This window comes from Triticum dicoccoides, chromosome 7A (genome assembly GCF_002162155.2).
Source record: "Triticum dicoccoides isolate Atlit2015 ecotype Zavitan chromosome 7A, WEW_v2.0, whole genome shotgun sequence".
Classification (NCBI taxonomy): domain Eukaryota; kingdom Viridiplantae; phylum Streptophyta; class Magnoliopsida; order Poales; family Poaceae; genus Triticum; species Triticum dicoccoides.
Genome location: NC_041392.1, coordinates 142,548,790 through 142,560,681, shown reverse-complemented (window position 1 = coordinate 142,560,681; position 11,892 = coordinate 142,548,790). Strand labels below are relative to the sequence as shown.

General features: G+C 44.3%; 2 non-coding genes across 2 annotated transcripts; one reads left to right on the top strand and one right to left on the bottom strand.

The window, feature by feature from the left end:
* Positions 1 to 2,863: 2,863 nt before the first annotated feature.
* LOC119334860 lies at positions 2,864 to 2,968 on the bottom strand. Its single transcript, XR_005161614.1, has one exon. It is a non-coding gene; the product is annotated as a small nucleolar RNA Z279/snoR105/snoR108 (small nucleolar RNA).
* Positions 2,969 to 3,262: 294 nt separating this feature from the next.
* TRNAA-UGC lies at positions 3,263 to 3,335 on the top strand. Its single transcript has one exon. It is a non-coding gene; the product is annotated as a tRNA-Ala (tRNA).
* The last annotated feature ends 8,557 nt before the right edge of the window (positions 3,336 to 11,892 follow it).

The window sequence follows — 11,892 nt, the reverse complement described above, 5'->3', positions numbered from 1 at the left end:
GACAGACCTCTCAAAAGCTCGGGCTGACCGGCACCCCCATATCCTGCCCAAATATGGGGGCGTCCGGACACGCCCGCCATGTCGGCTTGACGGCGTGGCCCCATACAGAAACGCCCGGAAACCCATTGGTCCGACAAACGCCGCATCCCTCGCCGCGGTGTGAACGCCCGTGTGGCGTCACTTCGGCTCACCGCCCGAGATGAAATCCGACAATTTAAGCCGACCGGCGTCCCACAACCCTAACCCAACCCGCTTCCTCCTTTTCACGCCGTCAGTCTGAGCCCATCCACCTCCTTTCTCTCCCGCTCTGGCAACTGCAGCTGCGGCGGCAGAAGCATCTGAGGCCGGCAACACTGCTGGCAGCAACGCCACCACGGCTCAAGGCCTATGCAACGGCGCCGAATGCCAGCCACCGCCGCAGCCGCTACCGATCTACGGCGGCCCTCCGCCATTGCCGCCGTCGATGACGCCGCCCTTCCCGGGCATGCAGGCGCCGTGCCCGCCGGTGACGCCCGTTTGCTGCGGCGGCCAAAACACGCCTCAGCAACTACCAAGCACCTCCGATCAGCTACCTTCCCTACTACAACGAGTCCGCTTCTTCGGTGCTCGTGCCACCGACTCCGGTCGCCGCCGTTGCCTGTTACGTGATCGTACCATGTCTCTTGCTTTGGGTTGTTGTGTAACGGTGTACACTGAATCAGTCAGAAATCAAGAGAGGAGGGGTGCGTCTTGCCACGCCGTTTCTGTCTTATGTCGTTGTATAAAAGTGGTTCTATAGCCAAAGTACCTTTCTCAGCTGAACTCAAATGCTCTTGGTGTGAACAGTAGAACAACAAGAATAGAAAACAATTTCAACTTTTTTTTGAATTTTTTGTTGCAAACTTGATGAATGTTCAGAGTGCTTGGAAAGTTTTATCATGATATCACAACTAGAAAAATCGTGGCAAAAATACAAAATGGGAGAGCTTCAAAATGCGTTCCACTTCCGCAGTTGATACGAAGCTAGCTCGTTTAGGCTTGGATTTAGAATTGGCTCCAAAGAGCATCTACAGCCGGGCGCCTCAACCCCTACCGCATCACCCCAGTCATTGATCGGTAAGTCGGACGCCTCAACCCCTACCCTATCACCCCAGTCATTGATCGGTAAAAAAAATCAATCCATACGGGCACCTCAAACGCCTAGGTTGACCATCACCCCTCGTATCCAGCTTAAATGTAGTGCGGAATGCCCAGGCGCGCCACCCCATCAAAATTGTATCAAATCAATCCCCTCGACCTACCGAATTCATGATTTCTCCTTTCTTCTTCCTCCTCTGCACAGTACGTCATGTAGCTCTACCAGATTATAGATGCTGTAAGCGTGACGGGTTAGTAAATTGGCACGCAGGTGTGTGGTTGGTGAGTGACGCGTGCTCTGCTATACTAGTTGATACAACTGTGCAAGTGATTTTGTTGGAATCCTCAAGAACAGACTGTTGTGTGGAACTTGGATGCTGCTACGAGCCCATCTCAGCGATGCAGCAAGCATAGTTCTACTGTTGTTGCCACTAGCTGGCGCTGGGACGATGAGCTGCAGGACAGCCACAGGGTAATGCGACGAGCGCAACTGGTGCGGCGAAGGCGAGCTATGGCGGTATCGACGAAAGTTGTACCCTACGTAGTTCCCACCCAGCCTAACTAAACAATCCTCTGAATTTCAGGGTGGGCCCCATGCCCCCACTAAGGCCCAATTAAACACAGCCAAATCATTACGTAATCCCACTCAACACTTAGCTTCCCGTGGATCCACGAATTCATCTCGCTTTGGACTTTGGTGGCCCACAGGATAATGCGACCAGCACAACTGGTGCGGCGAAGACAACCACCCTGATACCATCACTTGGAAGCTCACCACCTCAGGGCATTATTCGGCGGCCACAGAACAAGGCGCAATTTTACGGCATCGTGGCTACTAGCAAGTTCTTTGCCCGTTTGATCACCTAGAACAGAGTTTGGACAGCCGACCACCTTGCTAAACGTGGCTGGCCAAATTGTGGCAACTGTCCGATGTGCAACCAAGCTCCAGAATCAGCAACACACCTACTCTTCCAATGTAGATCCTTCATAAGAGTGTGGTCCATGGTGCGCGATTGGCTTCAACTTGAAGAGTTATACCCAGATAATTGGCATGGTTTTGAAGATGTTCAATCTTGATGGTACGCCATGATTCATGACGGCTTCAAACGTCGTAAGGTACGGGTATTACAATGCTTGTGTCTTGGGAGCTATGGAACGAGGGCAACACAAGGATCTTCAACAACAAATTTTCTACGTCAATAGTTATCATGGCCAAAATCCGGTGCGAGGCGAGAAATTGGGGGCTTGCTGGCGCAACTCATTTGCAAAATCTTATGCCTGGAGAGTAGGCTTTTGTATTACCGGCTACTTGCCCTAGGGCGGCCAAACTTGTTTAAACTCTCTCTGTTAATTAATGAATGCAGCAAGTCATTTATCAAATTTTCCACATCAACACCGAAGGCGAGAAATTGGGGGCTTGCGGGCGCAACTCATTTGCAAAATCTTATGCCTGGAGAGTAGGCTTTTGTATTACCTGCTACTTGCCCTAGGGCGGCCAAACTTGTTTCTAAACTCTCGTGGACTGCCTGGGCCAGCCGGTGGCTTCTATGCCGTGAGCGGCGGTACAGCACGCCGGCTGCAAAGGCCACGCGCGGGATCTCAACCAAAAAAGAAATGATCAGAAAACAATGAGAATCAAATAAAACTTTGGAGAACCAAAACAAAAATCTAAACAAAGTCCAAATAAAAAATAAGCAAGAAAACAAAGAAAAAAAATCAAAAAAAGAAATACTTTAAATTTATATTCAGGATCAGATGGTAAATCACGGAGATGCCCCAGTGTCGTAACAGGCTTATTGAAGCGGGCATCCATCTCGCATAATTAGCGAGCCTGTACCACTCCTCATTTCCCTTTGCTGCCTGAAGGATCATGCTCTTCCCAGCCGCGCCCCGTCCCTTCTTAAAGACCTCCCCTCAACGCGCTCACTCCCTCCAGCCGAGGTGGGACTAAATATGTCTCCAGCCTCGTTGAACCCTCTCCCTGCTGGACAACTTTTGAGGAGGCCAGTTCTTAAACCTGCCACGGGCCATCAGGCGTACACAGGTGGGCCGGTCATCATAGGTAAAACATTGGCCCATGCTCGTTAGTCTCAGCGTTGCAGAAGTGTAAAAGGCTTTAAAGCTTGAGATCGAAAAATTTAACCAAGGGGATGTAGCTCAAATGGTAGAGCGCCCGCTTTGCATGCGGGAGGCACGGGGTTCGATCCCCCGCATCTCCAGTTCTTTTTTGTTTCGTCTCGTTTATCTGGGACATAATTAAACAATTCCTTTCGCTTTTTTTAGGGAGAAATGATTCACTTCATTTTTCTAGGGAAACTCTGAAGCTTTTTTGTTAACTGTCACAATGTTTATATGAACAGAAGACCATTGGACTGACCTAACCAAACATGGTCTCCCGCGCTCCATACTAATTTTTGTGCCATTGTTGAAGTATTTTTCCTTACTTCCTGAAATCATATGTACCAAGATTTGTAGATTGCTGATAACACTTGTCGTGAGATTATTTTTTCTTACCTTTTTTGTCATGTCTTTTGAGTAGAAGCTCCTCAATAACACGTGTGGGTCTTGCTTGTCAACACGACTCTCGTTTATCTAGGACATAATTAAACAATTCCTTTCGCTTTTTTAGGGAGAAATGGTTCACTTCATTTTTCTAGGGAAACTCTGAAGCTTTTTTGTTAACTGTCACAATGTTTATATGAACAGAAGACCATTGGACTGACCTAACCAAACATGGTCTCCCGCGCTCCATACTAATTTTTGTGCCATTGTTGAAGTATTTTTCCTTACTTCCTGAAATCATATGTACCAAGATTTGTAGATTGCTGATAACACTTGTCGTGAGATTATTTTTTCTTACCTTTTTTGTCATGTCTTTTGAGTAGAAGCTCCTCAATAACACGTGTGGGTCTCGCTTGTCAACACGACTGCATGTGCGACTTAAATTTCTACTCCTAATGTCTCAGTTGGTAGGTCGCGTTTCGGGTTTTATTTTCGTCCCACCATTTTCGTCCGGGTTTTTTTCGCTGTTTTTTTTTCGACGGTTTTCTCGTCCCTTCCCCGCACGTAGCAAAAAAACAGCCAGCGAGGCTCCCCTCGATCTATGTATTCTATCCTACGATCTCTCAAAGACGCCGGCCCAGCCCCCAATACGAGCCGCCGCCGCCGCTGGCCAGGCTCTCCACGATGTGCGCGCCGGGGCGCCGCTCCCGCTCCCGAGCATAGCAGCAGCGGCGGAGCCCCGCCGCCGGCGAGCTGTCTCTGGCGGAGGAGGGCGGGGGCGAGCTCGTCGTCTCCCTTGCGCTCAACAATCTCTTCTCCCACGCCGTCGCCCGCTTCACGGCCTACTTCGGCCTCATGCTCCCACATCGACCGGCTCTTCGGCGCGGAGGACGTCCATCAGGCGGCGGGCGAGATCTCCGGCCGGGATGGGCCACTGCCTCCACCATCACCGCCTCTTCGTTGCCGCCGCCGCCGACATGTGCGAGGGATGCCTGTCTTCTTCAAAGAACGAGATGCATGAAGGATGCAGAGGAGACAGGCTCCATGGCGTGTTCCTACTGTAAAGCTCTCGACCTACATGTACACATTTCTTCTTCACGCGAGTTTGAAAACACACATACTACCGCGAGCCGGAGATCCATCCACCCAGTTATGGATCCATCAGGTACAAGCCACTAGCCACCAGGTAATAGAGATTTCCCCTCTGATTTAGTTGAATTGGGGGAGGCTAGAGAGGCTTGCTTGTTGTTGTGTTTTCTGCGTGAGAGAGCAGAGAGAACTGAGAGATCACATGGATCCAGTGTACATATGAGCTTTTGGTGTGGGGGTAGTGGTGGTGGTTGAGGTAGCAGGGAGAGGATGGTCACTAGATGGAAGAGTGCAGGGAATGTTGCTTGCTACTGCGACTGCATGTGCTATTGTGTTATTTTGTAATATTTCTAAACTGTTAGCGATATTGCCGCAGTGAGATGAGCTTATTTTGTAATATATGGTCTTTTCCAGTGCATTGCAAAACTAACTAATAGTTTGTGATCTGACACCCTGGTAACCTCATGATTGGGTGGTGCATGCAGGGCACACCTCCGAGCTAGCCGATGCTTAGTATACCAGTGTTCTGCTGCATCCGGTGCGACCTCAAAGAATACCTTCGTCTAGCTGGCCGTTGAGCACCTTAGGGACGACGATGTGCAGTGCCTGGGGTGTAAGCAGTTCAACTACATGATGAAGTGAGTAAAGGGGTTAAGACGGTTGCGTTGTGCGTGCGCTGCTTGCTTGCTGGTGAGTGTCGCCTCTGTGACTAGGTGTTCTTTGTTGTCTATGCCCTCTGTAGTTTAAGGTGTTTGTTCTTTTATGCAATGCTCGCTCGCCCAAAGTATGTATGATCTTTACCATAGTACATTAGCTAGCTATAGGAGATGACATCTTTGTGCTTTTCTTCTTCCTGAACACGCATATGGATGTTTGTGCATTGGAACGACATGTCTTTAGGATCAACTGTTCCCTGCTCTGACTTCGCCTTTTAATTTGACTGAATATCTACTTACGCTCTCCAAGATTGTTCCTGTGAGTTTCTTTAAAACCTATTTGTGCACCCAGCTAGATCATACAATTGTTAATGTATGGAGTTTTTTATTGGGTCTGTTTATCTCAGGGCTCTGACGCGCCGATTTCGTTTAGACAATTTTTAGAGTCAATATTTACTCCAGGGATACTCTTGATATTGTTCAATCTCGGTGTAGGTCTAATTTCTCGGAAACAGTTTCAGTCAATGCTGGGCCGAAACCTCTTAAACTCATTAAGTAGCGTTCTTGGAGAGTTGAAATCTCATTTCATTGATGATGTATTGCGCTGCGTTTTGGTTACGATGAAGCAAGGAGAAAACCATTGACGATGTATTGTGATGCATGTTTCAGTCAACTTGTTGGACAACTGTACACATATGTGTTTTTTCAAGCCCACTGATTTCAGCCTCTCCGTCTCCTTCAAGCTGGTGAGTAATTAATTGGTTAACTGAACATACTATTTGAGAAGGGACAAGGGAAGAAACCTCAACTATTCCCCTTAGTTCATGTTGTCTCTACAATTTACAATTGTATATGTAGTGCTACCTGAATTAAATTCTGGCAACTAAGCTCATGCAGTGCTTAAGATTAAATGGGATATAATGGAAATGCAGATGAGAAGTTCAGGGATATTCCTGGGAGTGCCTATTATGTGGCTCCGGAGGTGCTGAAGCGGATATATGGAGCCGATAATTGCATATGGAGTGCTGGAGTTATACTCTACATTCTGCTGTCTGGCATTCCTCCTTTTTGGGCAGCAGGGCAGGTGCGTTCTCTGGCTGGTTATGTCAATCAATTTTGGGGCTGTGATGGATGCAAAGACTGGAAGGTGAATATAGTTATCCTACAGGAACCCTCCCTTGGTTTTAATTACCTGAGAATGAGTAAGGTCTATTTGATGTTGTTCTTCAAGGTTCTATTCATTTCTCATTTGATCCCTGGCCATCAATTTCTAACGGGGATAAGAATTACTCCCTCCGTTCCTAAATATAAGACCTTTTAAATATTTTAATATGGACCACATACGAAGCAAAATGAGTGAATCTACACAATAAAAATGTCTATATACATCCATATATAGTCCCTATTGAATTATCTAAAATAGCTTATATTTAGAAACGGAGGGAGTACAACAAACGGGAGAATCAGACATAACTCTGTTATGTGAGTAGAGAACGTGAGTGCATATGCTTATTGGGGTCGGTCAACATGGTTCAGTTGGCATAACAAGCTCCAACGGACACAACTTTTCATGAATTGAATTGATTGAATGCCCTTAGTAAGTTCTCGATAGAATTACCTCTTCTTACAAGGATGAGAAACTTAAGAGTTTTTCATTTATTTTGTGCAGATCCTCCTGTGAAGCATAAATTTCATTGTATCCAAGGAGATATCAAATGCTGAAAACATGGGACTCAAAATGTATAGAGAGTCGGAGACACTGCTACACTGTCATTTATGGGTGTCTACCAAATTCACTATCAACCACTATTGTAGGACCGGCGGTATGTTAAAATTTATTTTGGTTTTATTAGTCCATGTAGAGATGCTATGCTCAGCTACTGATTTGACACTTGTGATATCCAATTACACTCATGTGGCTTGTATGTTGCTCGAAGATGCTCACAAGTCTGGTTGGGAACATTAACCTTACTTTTAGGGACCATTATTTGAAACAGTACTCTGTCTACTACTCCCTCCCATGATATAGCTTAAAAAATATTCTTATATTATGGGACGGCGGGAGTATATGCTAAGTTGTGTACTGATGTATAGATATCTGATTTTGTTCATTTTGCATTAGGTTGGGAGGACATAGACTAAGAGCTATATATGATGATTCTACAAAAGATAATGTACTGGAAGACATGAGAACTTTTAGGATGCTACAGTATAAAAATATTTGGAATATGGTATGGTTTGCCGGACCGGAACCAAAGCAAGAACGAGAAGGAGCTTAAGTAGGGCCATGTCGGGGTGTCGCCACAATAGGAAATTGTCGCTGGTGCTAGATACCAGGGGAACCACAAAATCTTTTTTCTACAAAGGTAACGAACTTTTTGGGTCTAGAGGGACCAAGATGAGCAGGCCATCAACATCCTATTCCTCCTTATCTTTGTTTTCTTTGTATCTGTATTATTAATCTTGGTTTCAACTGGCGTGTTGAGTGCAATCTTCCGGGTGCAATCCTCAAATATGGGATGTCGTACTAGCCTTAATTCAACATCTGGAATGGCTTATGATGGCATGGAGTTCCATCATTTCGGCTGCTTGCGGCGGGGAGTGTGGCCGGTGCTTGCGGCAGCAGCGAAGCGGCGTGTGCGAGCGCAGTGTAGGCAGTGGCCAAAGGCTCATCGGCCGCTACGAGTACGCCGTTGGCATCAGGTTCATGACATTGGAAAAAAAATCTTGATTCAATATTCTTTCGTCATTATTCCTCTTTCATGTTCTTGATCCTTGAATATACTTGCTAGATTTCTAGCTGATATTTTTTGGTAGTATAAGCTCAATGTATATGGCCTGAATATGACCTGATTCAGAGTACATTGTGTTCTGAAGCTTTTTACTGTATGGTTCTCTCTTGAAAGAATTCAATCCATTGTTTAATGAGAGAGAACAGTTGTAATCCTGAAATAAATGTCGTACCTATTCAACAGCTGACTCAATTGCCACTGAGATCATTATTTTCCTTTTTTTCAGGTTTTCAACATCACAAATTTCATACTAATGGAGTGGAGCTACCAAAATATCTATTGAGGTAAAATCACTATATACATATTGTTTTCCCCCATTGCGTCAGGCGACACGCATCTGTTGCAAAGAAATAGGCATCACCTGCGTGCTTGCTTTTGTTCGTTTCTAGCCGGCAAGAATCCATCGAGTCTTCCTCTATGTGTGCAACCTTGCCAGCATGGGAATCAATCAAGGTAGGGGCAGCCAATGTTAAGTATGTGCAGTCTTGCCGGGATCCAATCTATTGACTCCTTCAGCCAGCTTTGCACTATGTGCACGATGTCCATGCTCGAAAGCACTTTGCAAGTGGACCATGCACGGCTCCACCGGCCTTGCGTCAACAATTCAAATCCTTATCTTATACTTCCTTTGTCTGAAAAAGCTTGTCCCAAGCTTGTCCCTTAAATGGATGTATCTAGCACTAACTTGGTGCTAGATACATCCATTTGAGGGACAAGCTTTTTCGGACGGAGGGAGTACTACTAGATAGACACGTACTTTTTTTATGCAATTCTTATAATTTATAGAAGCAGAAGAATTGATTATGTGAATTGAATATATAATTCCATGTGTAGGTGCTATCCAAGTGTTGTGATTATTTAGCACACATAACTTGCAGGGAGATAACTCTATAGTATGAAGACTTTAAAATATGAGTGTGTGTCGTTGGTGTTTTTGAAACCATCTTCCATCACGTCTGATATTTTTGTATTTCAAATAGTAATTGTTCAGCCTTTGACTGACATATGGATGATATTTGTAATATATATCTTTCTTCCATATGACGGTAACATTATGATGAAGGTGGAACCATAGAGAGATGTGTATTTTTAATTGAGATATTTTCAGGAGTACCTTTGTGACGCTGATATATCTTTCTTTTACAAGATATGGTTGCACTTGCTTCATCTACATAGGCTGTCTGGAATGCCATGAGGCCGGGATTGGTGTAGGAAATCTTCAAAGCTATTATATTGGTCTCAAGAAACTTGCAATAAATCAATGCATTATTATTTTTAATTTTTTTGCTGACACCACAGCTACCACCTCTTCACTAAATGACAGAGGTTGCCAGCAACTGCACATGGAAAGATTTAATGTTATATTATGTCTACTAATCAATAAGGAGGGAGATCAAATTACTGCTCTCAAATATTCACCTGATTGATTTTGAAAAGAGGGTTAAAAATGGTGTTATGAATGAAGATGGATGGGGTTGAGGGCTGGGAGAAAGATGTTGTATTGCAAGAAGAAGTTGGTTAAGAAGACTGACGATTATGAGAATGAAGGACACAAACTTTTGAATTAGACCAATTGTTTGATCGATCATTTTGTTCTCTTGAAAACGATATATGGTCAATTTTAGTATTCTGATGTGATTGAAGAATATAGGAGGGACAAAGAGATGTGCTATTGCCAGGACAGTTATGACTCTCTATTAAGGTATTCAGGTATGATTCTCCATGATCATGCTTCTCCTGTTCACCTGGAAGTTTATTGATGGGAGGGAAGCCACTTATGCTTTGATGATTTCTTGGAAGTTCAGGTTAAAACACTTTCGCTCTTAAAGTCTGTTTATTAATTCTTTGGATAACCTATTTAATGATTGGTTTTGATTTTCATACAGCTAGGTGAATTTACAATACAAGTCAGATTATTTGCGAGAGAATTTCATTCCCTAGAATCATTGTCATTCTTGTTGCCTACAAGGTACTTGAAGAAAATGCCCGAGACATATTTTAAGGAGTATAATTCAGCACTAAGGCTATTATTACAACGATGGAATCTTTGTTGTGGTAGTTATGTCTCCAAATGCGTCGATCCCTATCGGCTACTGAAGTAAACTTATTTATTTTTTCTGTGTCGATTTCTATTGGCTTACTGATAGGTTATTTATTCTTTTCGAATTTTAATTCCTTGATCTTTGCCTCTGCCCATCTCCATATCACACAGAAGGTGCTCAGTGCAATGCATCATGCAGTGATTCCATGATAGGAATTAGGAACTGCTCATCATTTGAATGTTTCTACAATTTTCCTGCTTGCTAGAACATGTTTGATGTACTTACACATTAACAAAAATGACCTGTAACATTCATGAAAATATTTGGGTTTGGTCGTCTACTTTTTTACTGTTTATTTACTCATGAAGATAGCAGATGTTCCTGTTTTTAAATATAGTTATCTGTGCTTCCAGTTGGTAGAGATCAAAGTATTAACTCGCCGATGTAGGGAAAAAGAGCTCTTTTATAGACACTACTGAAGGAAATATGCCCTAGAGGCAATAATAAAGTTATTATTTATTTCCTCATAATCATGATAAATGTTTATTATTCATGCTAGAATTGTATTTACAGGAAACATAATACATGTGTGAATACATAGACAAACAGAGTGTCACTAGTATGCCTCTACTTGACTAGCTCGTTAATCAAAGATGGTTATGTTTCCTAACCATGAACAATGAGTTGTTATTTGATTAACGAGGTCACATCATTAGTAGAATGATCTGATTGACATGACCCATTCCATTAGCTTAGCACCCGATCGTTTAGTATGTTGCTATTGCTTTCTTCATGACTTATACATGTTCCTATGACTATGAGATTATGCAACACCCGTTTACCGGAGGAACACTTTGGGTACTACCAAACGTCACAACGTAACTGGGTGATTATAAAGGAGTACTACAGGTGTCTCCAATGGTCAATGTTGGGTTGGCATATTTCGAGATTAGGATTTGTCACTCCGATTGTCGGAGAGGTATCTCTGGGCCCTCTCGGTAATACACATCACATAAGCCTTGCAAGCATTACAACTAATATGTTAGTTGTGAGATGATGTATTACGGAACGAGTAAAGAGACTTGCCGGTAACGAGATTGAACTAGGTATTGGATACCGACGATCGAATCTCGGGCAAGTAACATACCGATGACAAAGGGAACAACGTATGTTGTTATGCGGTCTGACCGATAAAGATCTTCGTAGAATATGTAGGAGCCAATATGGGCATCCAGGTACCGCTATTGGTTATTGACCGGAGATGTGTCTCGGTCATGTCTACATTGTTCTCGAACCCGTAGGGCCCGCACGCTTAAGGTTACGATGACAGTTATATTATGAGTTTATGCATTTTGATGTACCGAAGGTTGTTCGGAGTCCCGGATGTGATCACGGACATGACGAGGAGTCTCGAAATGGTCGAGACATAAAGATTGATATATTGGAAGCCTATGTTTGGACATCGGAAGTGTTCCGGGTGAAATCGGGATTTTACCGGGTTACTGGGAGGTTACCGGAACCCCCCGGAAGCCATATGGGCCATCATGGGCCTTAGTGGAAAGGAGAAAGGGGCAGCCCAAGGGGGCTGCGCGCCTCCCCCCTTCCCCTAGTCCTATTAGGACTAGGAGAGGTGGCCGGCCACCCCTCTCCCTCTTTCCCCCTTGGGAATCCTAGTTGGAATAGGATTGGGGGGGG